Raw genomic sequence first — 14,044 nt, 5'->3', positions numbered from 1 at the left:
GAAGACTGAATTTCAACATTTTGCAGTTTTTGTTTATCCATAAGTGGGTTACTTAATATTTGTTCTCATCTTCATAAATTTAAAAAGCTCTTTAGCAAAAGGCTCTCATTTGCCTCTCACATGGTTGATGCCAGAAAATGAGAAACACAGTAACACCCTGCATATTCCTTGCTGCCTCAACAATAGACCTGAAACAATATTGGGCTAAAATAAAAATAGAATTATAAAAAAAGCCCCACAATGCTAATTTAGTACAGAACACTTACAACCAATTTATTTTATATGTCACCAAAGCAGCTAGATATTTATTTAATAAAGTTATTGAATACCTGGCCTTTTGTTTAATTTTTCTCCTGATTTACAGTTCATATGTTTTGATACTCTATATCCTATGTGCCAGGCACTGTTGTAGGCACTTCATACATCCCCTCATTTAAGCTTTCCTCTGGCTTCCCACTTGTATCCCCTCTTCCTGCGCTTTTTCTTTTTAGCTCACCTGTTGCCTCTGACTCCTATTCCTTTCTCTATTATTTACCCTGCTCCCATTGTTTTTCTCTCTGCTTCACCACTGTCTTTTCCTATGATTCCCCTGCCCCCATCGTTTTTTTTTCTATGCCTGCCTTCTGTGTATGTTGAGCAATGTGAAGAAAATTCAGAGGAAAATAAAAAAATATTTTCTTGAAATACTGTGAAACTCTACCACTGAAGGGTACCGAACTTTTGCCACCCTGAAGCTGTTATTGGTGAAAGAGGAGTATTTGTGATGTCGTGAGGAAAATGATTTTCTGATACTCTCATGGAAGGATGAGTTAAATTTATTGGTGTGGAAATAAGCCCATGGATTTCCAATGACCCCTTTCCCTCCGTCCCACCATGGAATAAGTCCAACTGTGTCTTCAACAGGGCCAGAATAAAGGCCACTGCCCATAGTTTCTGCTTAATTTTAAATACAGCCCAGTCCAGCATCTGGCTAGCTTAGTTTGTGTTCCCAGCTACAGTCCATTGTAGGGTCTGCACAGCCATGGGCCATGCGGCTGCTTAAGACCACATGTCTATGGAGAGAGAACAGGCGATCGCACTGGTGAGTGGGGGTCATGTAGCAAGAGAGAGAAAGAGAGCATAAGCGTGAACAAGAGCAAAAAGAAAGAGAAAGCTCCTTTGTCTAGGGTTTTAACCAATTAACTTTTCAATATTTCATCCATTTCTGATGGGGTCCACTCCCTAGCCAATCCATTGCTCCCCAGGCTAGACTGACAGGCAAGAACCTTCCCTATATTTCCCTGACTTCACTGCCTGTGTACCCATCTCTCCCTTTGATCCCTTCCCCGGTGATCTGCAGGGTATGGACTTGTGGTTCCCTGGGAAACATGAAGCTGTAACTTCCTGGTGAAGCTGTCCAGATAACCATGCTTATAATATCTGACTTTCTTTCCTTTATTAATATTAACTAATTATGATAACAAAACTTCCTTTTAGATTATTGATTTTAAGCTGGTTATTAAGAAACAAAAGACTTAGAAGGAGACTTTGACTCTCCTCCTTCCTACCTAAGAGATTCAGATGGACAGGCCTATTCCAGGAAGGGAATATTAAGATGTTGCCTTAGCCTAATTTGAATTAAGTATGGGAAACAAGGCTTCACGCAGGGGCCTGCTAGCTAGGTGCCCTCTGTGTCCCATTGTTTCTGAGCTGCCCAGCAAGAATTTTCCTGCCATGGATGTTTGTTCTTGCTCTTCTTCAACCACCTGCAAATTGCCCATTCTCACTTCTGAAGTCTATTACCTGATCCTCACCTTTTCTCCTTTGTCCAAATGTCATATATACCCAATGTTTCCTCACTGTCTTTGAAATTTTCATGCATATGTGAATTTCCCATGTGCATGTATTAAGTTTTGAATTTCTCCTGTTAGTCTGTCAGTTAATTTAATTATTAGCCCAGCTAGAAGAACTTTGAACGTGAGAGAAAGGGTATTTTTTTTTTTTTCGGCCCCATGCCACCAACAACGTATGAGGTTTTGGTGCTCATAACCTCATCATTTAAAATATTTTAGCTGCCCAGCTGGTGTAGCTCAGTGGTTGAGCATCGACCCATGCACCAAGATGTCACCAGTTCAATTCCTGCTCAGGGCACATGCCCAGGTTGTGGGCCAAATCCCCAGTGGGGGACATGCAAGAGGCAGCCAATCAATGTTCTCTCTTATCAGTGTTTCTATCTTTCTCTCCCTCTCCCTTTCTCTCTCTCTAAAATCAATAAAGAAAAAATAAAGAAATAAAAAAATAAATTATTTTAGCTATTCTGGTGGGTGTACAGTGGTATTGTTGAAGGAGAAATTAGTGGGCCAAATTTCTCCATTGCTAGTGGGAGTGAGGTTCTTGGGGTACTGCTGAAATAAGCATTTTCAGAAGCCACCACAGGAGAATGAGATGTGGTAAAAGACTTTATTTGCATGAAGTTACATTCCCTGGGTTCTAAAGTCTCAATTCCTTTAAGCTAGTCCTGAAAAGGGGGCAGTTGTAGATTCAGTAGAGCTAGAAGAGCAAGAAGTAGAGCCAGTGTCCAGAGTTTCTGTTCCATGGTGGAGTCTGATGTAACATCAGGCCAGTCACAGTTCCTCAGTCCATTATGGGGGTCCCACATGGCTGTGAGCCTCGTGGGTGAATGCAAGGGAGTGCTCCCCCTGTAACAAGAGTCCCAACAGGAGGGCCAAGGGCCAAAAGAGGGAACTTCCTTTGTTCAGGAGCTAATGTATCTCAGATTTTGCACTCTTGCAGTGGTCATGCCTGTTCTGGCCACTGACTTGTTCCCAGGTGTGACTGACAGGTAGGCACCTTCCCACATCACCCAACCTTATTGAGCAGGTGTCTAAACTGCCTTTGTCTAGTCTCTTCTCCCATTAACCTGTGGGGAACAGACTTGGAGAGTGCTAAATTGCAGCTTTCTGGCAAAGCTGTATAAATGGCACACCTATATTATCTGGTCTTCCTTTTACTCCTTTCCTGTTAAATAATAACCAGATTATTATAACACTATCAGTATTTCATTCGGTTTTAGGTTGCATTTCCCCATCTCTAATGGTTTTGAACATCTTTTCTTGTGCTGCTGGCCACTCATTTATCTCCTTTGGTGAAATGTCTATTCAGATATTTTGCTCATTTTATTATTGAGTTATAGGATTCCTTATATATCTTAGATATTAGACCTTTATCAGAAATATTCTTTATTAATATTTTCCCCTATGTGTGGCATGTCTCTTCATTTTCTTTCTTTAAAAATTTTTTATTTTTATTGATTTTAGAAGGAAAGAGAGAAAAACATCAGTGTGAGAGATAAATATTAATTGGTTGCTTCTTGCACATGCTCCAACCAGGGATCAACCTGCAACCTGGGCACTTGCAGTGACTAGGAATCAAAACCACCACCTCCTGGTATATGGGACGATGCTCCAACCAACTGAGCCACACTGGCTAGGGTACCTCTTCAGCTCCCTAAAGGTGACATTTGATGATCAGAAGTTTTTAATTTTGATGAAGTCTACTTTATCATTTTGTGTGTGTGTGTGGTCATTGTTTTCTGTGTCCTAAGAAACCTTTGCCTAATTCAAAGTCATCCAGATATTTTCATATGTTTTCCACTAAAAGCTTTATGGTTTTAACTTTCACATTTAGGTTTGTGATTCATCTCAAAATAGTTTTTGTGCATATTGTGAGCTTAATGGTTAGGATTTATTTATTTTTTCCCATATGCATATTTAATTTTTCAGCATAATTTATTGATAGGACTGTTCTTTGCTCATTGGATTGTTTGGTGTGTTTTTTGAAAATCAAAAAGCCACATAAGAGTTGGCGGTTTGTATTTTTTTTCTTTTCTTTCTTTCTTTTTTTTTTTTTGGTACATGCCCCTAGCTGCTAGGGCCTAGCAGGAACTGAACCTGGGACTCTGTGGTCCGCAGGCTGATGCTTTAACTGCTGAGCCAAACCGGCCAGGGCGGTGGTTTGTATTTTTATTTTTATTTTTTTTTATCCTCACCCGAGGCTATTTTTCCATTTTTTGTACAGATAGAGTGGGAGGGAGAGAGAGGAAGGGAGAGAGAGAGAGAGAAACATCGACGTGAAGGGACACATCGAGTGGCTGCCACCCGCACGACCAACCAGGGCCGGGGACAAACTGCAACCGAGGTACGTGCCCTTAGCGGGAACCGAACCCGGGTCTCTCTGTACCGCAGGTCGACGCTCTAACCGCTGAGCCAAACCGGCCAGGGCCGTGGTTTGTATTTTTAAATTATCTTTTCATTTTTAATTTTGTCATGTTGTGATCTGAGGATCTGGTTTATATAATGGATATTTTGTTTTAGGGCACCTTCTTTTTGGCTCAGTACCATGTCAGTTTTATAAAATAATCCTTATGTGCTTAAATAGTATGGTTTTTCTCTAATTGTTGGTTGCAGAATTCTGTGGTAGGCAGTTAGATAGGCACAAGCAGAGCAAGGACAATAGGCCAGGTGCAGAAGGTCACCAGGGTGGAAAACCCTAGGTGCCTAGCAATGGGCAAACCTGGGAAATCAAGGACCTCACCCCCACGGTGACCTTTCCTCCCCTAGAAACATCACTAGTCATGCAGTTTAGAGCTCCTGACTTTTCATATGGCTGGTCATGCGGTTCAGACCTTTCCTGACCTGTCCTCCCCTGGCATGTTACTAGTCATGAGATAGATCCCCTTGGAGGAGAAATAAGGGGCTGAAGAATGGCCCCAAGCAACTCCCCTGGAGGCCTTTGCATGACCACTCCCTTGAGCATTCACCCCTAGGGATGACATCTAGGCCTCCATTGTGTTTCAGCTCCAGGCCCAGAAAAGCAGCAAAACCAGACAAGCAACTGCTGCATTGACTAATGACCCCCTGCCCTAGTCATCACCAATCAGTAGAGACCATGACCTTGAAAGGACACAGGAGGAAAGCTGATGAATATTCAATTGAGATCCTCCCTTGGAATCTCTCCTAAAATCCCCACCCTTAAAAGCCCTTAGGACAGGAGGGAGGAATCAGTTTGGCTCTCCTCTCTTCTCTCTCTCCCTCCTTCCTCCCCCCCCCCTCTCCTCTGTTGAGCACACTGATGCCTTTTCTGACCCCCTTCCCCAGACACATTTTTCTCACCTCTCTCTTTCTCCTAAGCTCTAAGGGCCATTCTTTTCTTTCTGTAATTTGTTTCTTGAACCCATTTCTTCTATAGCTTACTTCCTCTACCTCCGTGACTTTCTAAATAAACTTTTGCTTGTATTTGAGTCTTGGCTTTGAATTTGTGGTCAGAACTCAAGTACGGAGGTTGTTGAACTGAAGTCCAATCTGACTCCACAGGTCTAACACCTGGTGCCGTTTCCACCGCCAATAGTTCTATATCAATCATTTGAGGAAGTATTTTGTGTTGTACAAATTGCAAACTCTTTAAAACATTATTTTTGGCTTGAATTCTCATTGTTTGAGATATATACTACAATCTTCTAGATTGGCATGCTTGTGGAATGGCAAGGAGTCCAGTGTGTGGTTCAAAGGCAGTAAAGAGAAGAAGAGTAGGAATTGAGATGAAAGAAGCAGTAGGGCCAGGTCATGTCTTAAAGACTTTGGGCCCAGCAGGTGTGGCTCTCGGTTAAGCATCATCCCATGCACCAAGAGGAAGATCTCCAGTAGGGAGAGTGCAGGAGGCAGTCAATGGATGTTTATCTCTCATCGCTCTCCCTCTTCCTTCCTCTCTCTCTAAAAATCACTAAAAAGCTATTTTTTAAAAAGGCTTTGGATTTTACTGTGAGTGAGTTGAGCCATTTTTTAAGAGTTCTGAGCAGAAGATTACACTGAGAATAAAAAGGGAATGTAGTGGTGGGGGTTTTGTAAGAGACTAGTTAAGAGATTATTGTAGAAGGCCAGGCAAGAGAAGATAATGTTTGGACCAGGTGGTATGGGAGAAAGAGGTAAGAGGGTTATGGATTCTGGATATATATATAATTTATCTTTATTGTTGAAAGTATTACAGATGTCCCTCCTTTTTTTCCCCATTGACACCCTCCTCCCCACTCCTGCCACCCCCTGCCTTCACTGCACTGGTGTCTGTGTCCATTGGTTATGCATATATGCATATATGTTTTTTAGTTTATCTCTTCCTCTCTTTCCCCTACCCCCTTCCCTCTGAGGTTTGTCTGTTCCCTACTTCCATGTCTCTGGATCTATTTTGTTCACCAGCTTATTTTGTTCATTATATTCCACAAATAAGTGAGATCATGTGATACTTAACTTTCTTTGACTGGCTTATTTAGCTTAGCATAATACTCTGCAGGTCCTTTCATGTCATCTCAAAGGGTAAGAGATCTTTCTTACAGCTGCATAGCATTCTATTGTGTATATGTACCACAGCTTTTTTTGTGTGTGTATGGTACATGCCCCTAGCGGGAACCAAAGCCGGGACTCTCTGGTCCGCAGGCCGACACTCAACTGCTGAGCCAAACTGGACAGGGCTGTACCACAGCTTTTTTATCCACTCATTTACTGATGAATACTTGGCTTGTTTCCAGATCTTAGCTATTGTAAATAGTGCTGCTGTGAACATAGGGGTGCATATATACTCTTCCTGATTGACGTTTCAGGCTTCTTAGGATATATTTCTAGAAGTGGGATCATTGGGTCAAATGGCAGTTGAATTCTGGATATATATTTATTCAAGGATGACTCCAGATTTTTTTACCTAAGCTATTAGAAGAATGGAGTTACTGATTACTGTGTGGGGGAATGTGTGTGTGTGTCTACATATATGTGTGTGTGATATATATATATCTGTGAGCTCCTTATCAGCATAGCCAGTATCTTATGTTTCTTTTCCTCCTCTCAGTAGTACCTTTATGATCAGAATTCTGACAAATATGAAAATGTTAATATCTAGTATTTACATGTCAGGCATGATACAATCAATGTAAATGTAAATGTGTTCCTTTAATGTACACTGATAATTACCTAATCCTTACACAAACCTAGGTGATAGGTCTTATTGTTATCCCCATTTATACAAAGAGACACTAACCCTGTACAAGTGAAAGAATTTGTTCAAGTTTGCATAGCCAGTAAAAAGGAAAACTGGAATTCTTCTTTTCTTTTTCTAAGTTTTCTCCAGATGTATAATTCCTTAATTTTTCTTTTAAATCAGTTGCTTTAATTTTTGAACAGGTGACAGAGTCATGTGGTTGTGCTCAAGCTGTGCACTCCATGCAGCTGATATGGAAGAGTAGTTTTAACTTTGAATGTGTGTGCTACTCATGTAGTCAAGCTGTGACACTCAGCTTCCAGCCCCAAGTGTCGCCACTCCTGCCACCTCTTGAGTTCATAAACACTCGATCTCCTTAGGGGATCTTCTCTGGGAACCTCGTCCACACTCACATGACCCTGATGACAGAGTCTAGAAAAGGGGAATAATAAACTCAGTGTATCTGAGAAAGATTCTCTTTGCTTATTGCCTTAAGATAAATGTACTTTGAGAAGTAACCCAGAGAGTGAAAGTGTAGAGGGCAGATGGAAAACTTTTTCTAAAGTGAGATGATGATCTGACTGCTGCAAAGACTGATTACACACCAGCATCTTAAGCAATATACAATATCACCACATCATGCAGGACACGTAACACGCATCACTTTTGTCTTGCACAACTTTTCCATGTGCATGGGACTAACTTTGTTCTAGATCTGAGTCATTTCCTGTTAAATTTTACCTCCCCTGTGTGGTGCTGGTCTTATGATATGGTAAATGAGTAATTTAGCAACTCTGTCTAACTCTGAACTTTGGTCTAGTTTGTGTTGCAGTGACATATACTCCTCTGTGAACTTTCACTTAGATATCTGATTCCCTAAAATTATTAATAGTACTTCAAGTAGATTTAATAATCCTTTTTTAATCTATTAACATTTGAGTTATCTAAATAATACATAAACATTATTAGCACACACATTTAAAGTTAAAACCACTCTTCCATCTCAGCTATAGAAAATAGCACTTGCTTATCTTGTCCATCCTCTGGTAACAGTAATAATTAATACTTATTGAATTCTTACTACAAGCTAGGTATTATTGTAAACCCTTTAGGTAATACTCATAAAAGGTGGGTTTAATTAATTATTATCTCCATTTTATAACCCAGGAAACTAAAGCACAGTGAGGTTGAGTAATTTGCTTAGGGAAACTGGTGCTTGCACCTCCTGAAGTCTGGCTTTGAAGCCCATACTGTTAACCACTAAGCCATGAACTTTTTAGGACACAAAGCCCTCCATCTGTTTTATTGCTACTGTCATTTTCTACTTTCCCTTCTTGTCTTCTCGTCCTGCCTCTAATGACCTTTGCCCTCTGCTATCATAGCCAAATACTGGTAAAGCTGAGGTGGGGAACCAGCTGTCAGAACACAGTAATCCAATTCCATGATGTACCAGAATGTCATGATTCTTTGACTGGGTAGTATTATCAGTGGCTCTGTAATAGTTAAGAACATTTCAGTGAGTGCCATAGGCCTTGTGTAGAGGCCAAAATGCTGGTAAGGGAAGTCAATCCACATCTTGGAATAGGTTTGTGATCTAGGGAGGGCTCTAGAATCACTCATGACCCTCAGTGAGAGGTTGGGGTAGACCAGTTGTAGAACACTTGTTTTTCCACCCCTGGCTTCCTAGGCATTTCCAACTTCTTTAGGGTTTCCATAGAAGCCAGACAACACTAAATCTTTCTTTTTTTCAAAATAGCTTGTGCTTCCTGAGTATTTTTTGAATTCTTCATTGATCTCTCCAATTTATCCTCGGCACTACTGCCAGAAACCACATAATCCAGTGTAAACTCATCCACAGACTTCCCAACATCATTTTCAGAATAAAGTTTGAACTTCTGAGCTCATCACACCAAGCACTGATGATCTGGTCTCTGCTTCTTTGTTGGCTACTTCCTCACATGTACCTTCCATTCACTCCCTTCCACAACGCAGTGGCTCATCTTCATTCTAGCTCAGCATTTCAAGGACCTCTCAGATCTACTTTCTATCCTCATCTCCTATCATTTTTCAATGTACCCTCTGCCCCAGCCTCCCTCCCTAGACTAAGCTTTCTTCAAATATATCATGCACTTTGTTCATATGGTTCCCTTCCCTAGTTTTCACTGTTCTTGAAAGGCCTGCTCCAAAGTCACCTCCTATATGAGACCTTCCTTGTACCACTGCCCCAATCCCCCCACCTCCATATGAATGAGCTATACTTTCAGCTATGTCTTTGGGGTATGGTTCTCTGTTTTTGTATTGTTTTGTTTATAAGAGAACATTTATTTAGAAAGTCACAGAGGTTGAAGAAATGAGCCATAGAAAAAAATGGGTTCAGGAAACTGAAACAAAATATGTACAGAGGCAAAAGAAAGATCCTTGGAGCTTAGGAGAGAGGAAAGGTAAAGGTAACCACCTGGGTCGGCGGTGGTGGTGGGGGATGCACGCATGTTTCCGGGATAGAGAGCACTTCCTGATTCTCTGTTTAGATCACATTGCATCTTCAACATAGTACATTTAGTTGTTTATAATCTTTTTTTCTTGAGATTGGTGACTGACACTGTATCTAGTTCATTTCTATATCCTTTTGAAGATTCTACTAAAGTACCTGGTACATAGATAATGTTCATTGAAAATGCCCTTAATAATCTATTTCTTATGAATAAAAGAAATGCCAGATGACATTTGCTAAATCATCTGTATATGAGGTAAGTCAAAGCAACAAGTGACGTTACTCTTCTCATTTTAATAAATAAAGTTATATCTTTCAGATGCGGTGCAAAGAATCTAGAATAGTATCATCTAATATGGTAACCATAGCCACCTATGACTATTTAAATTTATATTAATTCGCCCTGGTTGGTTTGGATCAGCAGTTATAGCGTTGGCTGGCAGATCAAAGAGTCATGGGTTCAATTCTGGTCAAGGGTACGTCATACCTCTGTGCAGTTTGTCCGTGACCCTTGTCAGGGTCATGTGGGAGGCAACCAGTCAATGTGTCTCTCTCACGTCAATGTTTTTCTCTCTTCCTCCCTCCCTTCCTCTGAAGATAAATGGGAAAATATCCTTGGGTGAGAATTTAAACAAATTTTTAATATTAATTCTTTAGATTATTTAAAATTCCTTTTCCTGGTCATATTATCTACATTTCAAGTACTCAGTAGCCACATGTGGCTAGTGTCTAGTGAACGAGTAGCACAGCTATAGAACATTTGTATTTTCTATTTTCACTGTAAGTTCTATTGGACAGCATTGATTTAGAAAGATTATTGGTACAGATCAGTGGACATAAGATAAAGTTTATACAGTCATCCCTCACCACTTTGTGCTTCGACTTTCAGGGCTTCACTCTACCGTGTTTTTTTTTCAAATATATTCATTAACAAGTTGACTGAGACAGTGAAAATGATACAGCATGCGCTCGGTTGTCTGAGTCAATTATACACTCCTGTATTACAATTAAAATTTAAATTACTGTACGTATGGACTGTAGGCCTATGTATTCGAGCACCCCAGGAATCCTTCAAAGCCAGGTGCAACCACTCCACCACTCCTGGTGTGTGGGCAATAACTTTTTCCCAAAAAATCGGGTGTGATGAAACCAAGCCAATCAGAGCATGCTGTTCACTGATTGGCTATCTAGCCTCTTCCTATCCTGGCCACTGATTGGCTCAGCCTCATGGAAGTTTGTTTCTCTCTCACACATGCTTCTGCATCGCTACACATCAGAAGCATCTTTGATCTTGTAAGTGTTTGCAATTTCTGAGAACTTTTATCTAAGCCCCACAATGCCTCCTAAACTTGCTTCTTCTTCTAAGCCTTCTGACGATGAAACTCAGCGCCAGAGGAAGATGCATACCATCCAGGAGAAGGTGAAATTCTTGGATATGATCAAAGATGGCAAGAAAATCATGGAGGTTGACCGCCATTACGACTTGAATGAGTCTACCATTTGTTCCATCTGTAAAGATGATAAGAACATCCATGCAATGGCTATCGTCTCTTTCAACAAGGAAGCAAAGTGTGTTGCAACAAGTCGTAATAAGTTCACAGTGAAAACAGAGTCTGCCCTAGCTGTTTGGATCAGTGACAGCTGCAAGAAAACATTCCCTTGGATTCACTGATCATCCGGGAGAAGGCGCGGCAGCTCTATCAGCGCTTTACTGTGGACGAACCTCAACCATGACCCTCCTCTGCAACGTTCGTGGATTTCACGGTGAGCAAGGGTTGGTTTGAGAAGTTCCAGAAGTGGTATCATCTGAAGAATATCATTCTCTACAGAGAAGTTGCCTCTGTTGACCAGCCTGCAGCAGAGGACTATGTGAACAACATGTTCTAGAAGATCCTTGAGGAGGGCGAGTATCATCCAGAACAGGTGTCCTTAACTGACGAGGATCTGGTGGAGATGACTAAGTCTGTGAGTGAGGAGGAAGAAGAGCAGCCAGAGGTTCCTGAGGGTCAGGAGGAGGAAGTTGGCCTTACACTTGAGTGTCTCTCACAAGTCGTGAGAACTATTAAGGTAGTACAGGACATGATTGGTGAATGGGACCCACAAATGATGCGTGCATTGTGGTTCCAGAATGCACTTGATGGAGCCACAGAATCCTACAAAAGCCTCCTCATGAATATGAAAAGACAGTGCCAGCAACTGCCTATCATGATGTTCTTCAGCCGCGCACCTAGACACCCACTGCCTACTCCTAGTGCCCCTTCAGCAGAAAAAGGTGACGATGCACCTGCTGAAGATACTGCACCACCTGAAGACTCTCCTACTGAGGTCGTGCCTTCAGAGGAGCAGTAACCTTGCTCTTATTTGCTGTGCAGTACATCTCTTCATCTTCATCGCTTCATCATCGAACAAGTTGCACTATTTGCAAAGGCTAGTGGTTGTGTGTAAGAACTGTGTATGTGTAATTAAATGTACAATAATAATATGATATTTGTAATGTCTAATGTGTCTCATTTTCTCTTATTTTGTCTAATATATTGGGTAATAAGAGTGTAATAGTGACTAAAGGGTATTATTTCATGTCTAAAGGGCTCTAATAATGTTAAAAAACATATATAGAAGGTTGTAAACAGGTATTCTATGCTCTAACTGTGAAAATATTTGATTTATAAATAAAGAATCCTACTTTGCGGAAATCCATTTATCGCGGTAGAATCTGAAACTGATTAACCTCGATAAATGAGGGCCGACTGTATACCATACAGAAACCATTCTTGTGAGCACAGAAGGATAGCACTGATAACAATAACATCATCTTAGAGAATATGAATGCTTTACATTTGGATATTCAACACTTGCCCAGGTTTACAGCAGATAAAGAAGAAGAAAAAAGAAGTCATTGGTAAAACATTAAAAATTGCTTTGAGGGCCCTGGCCGGTTTGGCTCAGCGGTTAGAGCGTCAGCCTGAGCGTCAGCCTGCGGACCAGAGAAACCCGGGTTTGGTTCCTGCTAAGGGCACGTACCTCCGTTGCAGTTTGTCCCAGGCTCTGGTTGGTCATGCGGGTGGCAGCCACTCGATGTGTCCCTTTCACGTTGATGTTTCTCTCTCTTTCTCTCTTCCTCTCTCTCCCTCCCACTCTATCTGAACAAAAAAAAATGGAAAAATGTCCTCGGGTGAGGATTAAAAAAAAAAGAAAAATTGCTTTGAGGAAAACTTCAAATCTTTAAAGTAACAAAAATTGTCAAAAACATCTTTGTAGGCCTTTTGCAATATATACAGAGTAAAAAGTAAACATATAAAGGCTGGGATTATAAAACTGTTCATTAATTTTTGAGTTTGTATTATAATTTTCCTAACAGCTATGTCAACTTAAAAAACATGATATGCCACCCTAGCTGGTGTGGCTCAGTGGATAGAGCATTGGCCTTCCCACCAAAGAGTCACGGGTTTGATTCCCAGTCAAGGGCATGTACCTGGTTCGCAGGTTCGATCTCCAGGCCCAGTTGGGATCATGCAGAAGGCAACCAATCCATGTGCATCTCTCACATTGATGTTTCTCTCTCTCTCTCTCTCTCTCTCTCTCTCTCTCTCTCTCTCTCTCTCTCTCTCTCTCTCCCCCTTCCTCCCTTCCACTCTCCCTAAAATTCAATGGAAGAAATCCTCAGGTGAGGATTAACAAAAATACATACATACATACATACCAATGGAAAAAATATCCTTGGGGGAGTATTAACAACAACAAAAAAATCATTTAAAAAAATAGGATATGCCTTTATTTTTTTTTTTCATGTTTGACTTATTTATTTATTTTTGTACAAATTTTTCTCCTTTTTCCCCCATTGACACTCTTCTTCTGATCCCACCACCGCACCCATTCCCAGCATTGTTGTCTATGTCCATGGTTATGCATACATGCATGTAAGTTCTGTGGTTTATCAATTCCCTCCTCCCCCCGTCCCCGACTCCCCTTCTGAGGTTTGTCAGTCTGTACCCTACTTCTATGTCTCTGAGTCTATTTTGTTCTTCAGGTTGTTTTGTTCACTATATGCCACAAATAAGTGAGATCATGTGATATTTGTCTTTCTCTGATTGGCTTGTTTCACTTAGGATAATACTCTCCAGGTCCCTCCATGTTGTCTCAAAGATTAAGAAATCGTTTTTTCTTATACCTGCATAGTATTCCATTGTGTATATGTACCACAGCTTTTTTATCCACTCATCTACTGATGGACACTTGGGTTGTTTTCAGATCTTAGCCATTATAAATAGTGCTGCTGTGAACATAGGGGTACATATATGCTTTCTGATTGGTGTTTCAGGCTTCTTAGGGTATATTCCTAGAAGTGGGGTCACTGGGTCAAATGGAAGTTCAATTTTTAACTTTTTGAGGTAGCACCATATTGTCTTCTATAGTAGCTGCACCAGTCTGCATTCCCACCAGCAGTGCACTAGAGTCCCCTTTTCTCCACACCCTCGCCAACACTTGTTGTTTGGTGATTTGTTGATGGCGGCCATTCTGACAGGTGTGAGGTGATACCTCATTGTTGTTTTAATT

The 14,044-nt window shown here is 41.0% G+C and overlaps 1 long non-coding RNA gene across 1 annotated transcript in view; it reads left to right on the top strand.

Annotated features, from left to right (window-relative positions):
• Positions 1 to 10,904, top strand: part of LOC118629555 — a 32,025-nt gene extending 21,121 nt beyond the window's left edge. Inside the window, exons 2-3 of the long non-coding RNA XR_004959491.1 lie at positions 9,708 to 9,746; positions 10,857 to 10,904. This is a non-coding gene — a long non-coding RNA (uncharacterized LOC118629555). The remainder of the gene's footprint in view (positions 1 to 9,707; positions 9,747 to 10,856) is intronic.
• Positions 10,905 to 14,044: the final 3,140 nt, after the last annotated feature.

The sequence above is a fragment of the Molossus molossus genome, unplaced genomic scaffold (genome assembly GCF_014108415.1).
Source record: "Molossus molossus isolate mMolMol1 unplaced genomic scaffold, mMolMol1.p scaffold_m16_p_14, whole genome shotgun sequence".
In the NCBI taxonomy this organism is placed as follows: domain Eukaryota; kingdom Metazoa; phylum Chordata; class Mammalia; order Chiroptera; family Molossidae; genus Molossus; species Molossus molossus.
Note: the sequence above shows the minus strand (reverse complement) of the source record. Positions and strands in the feature narration are given on the sequence as shown.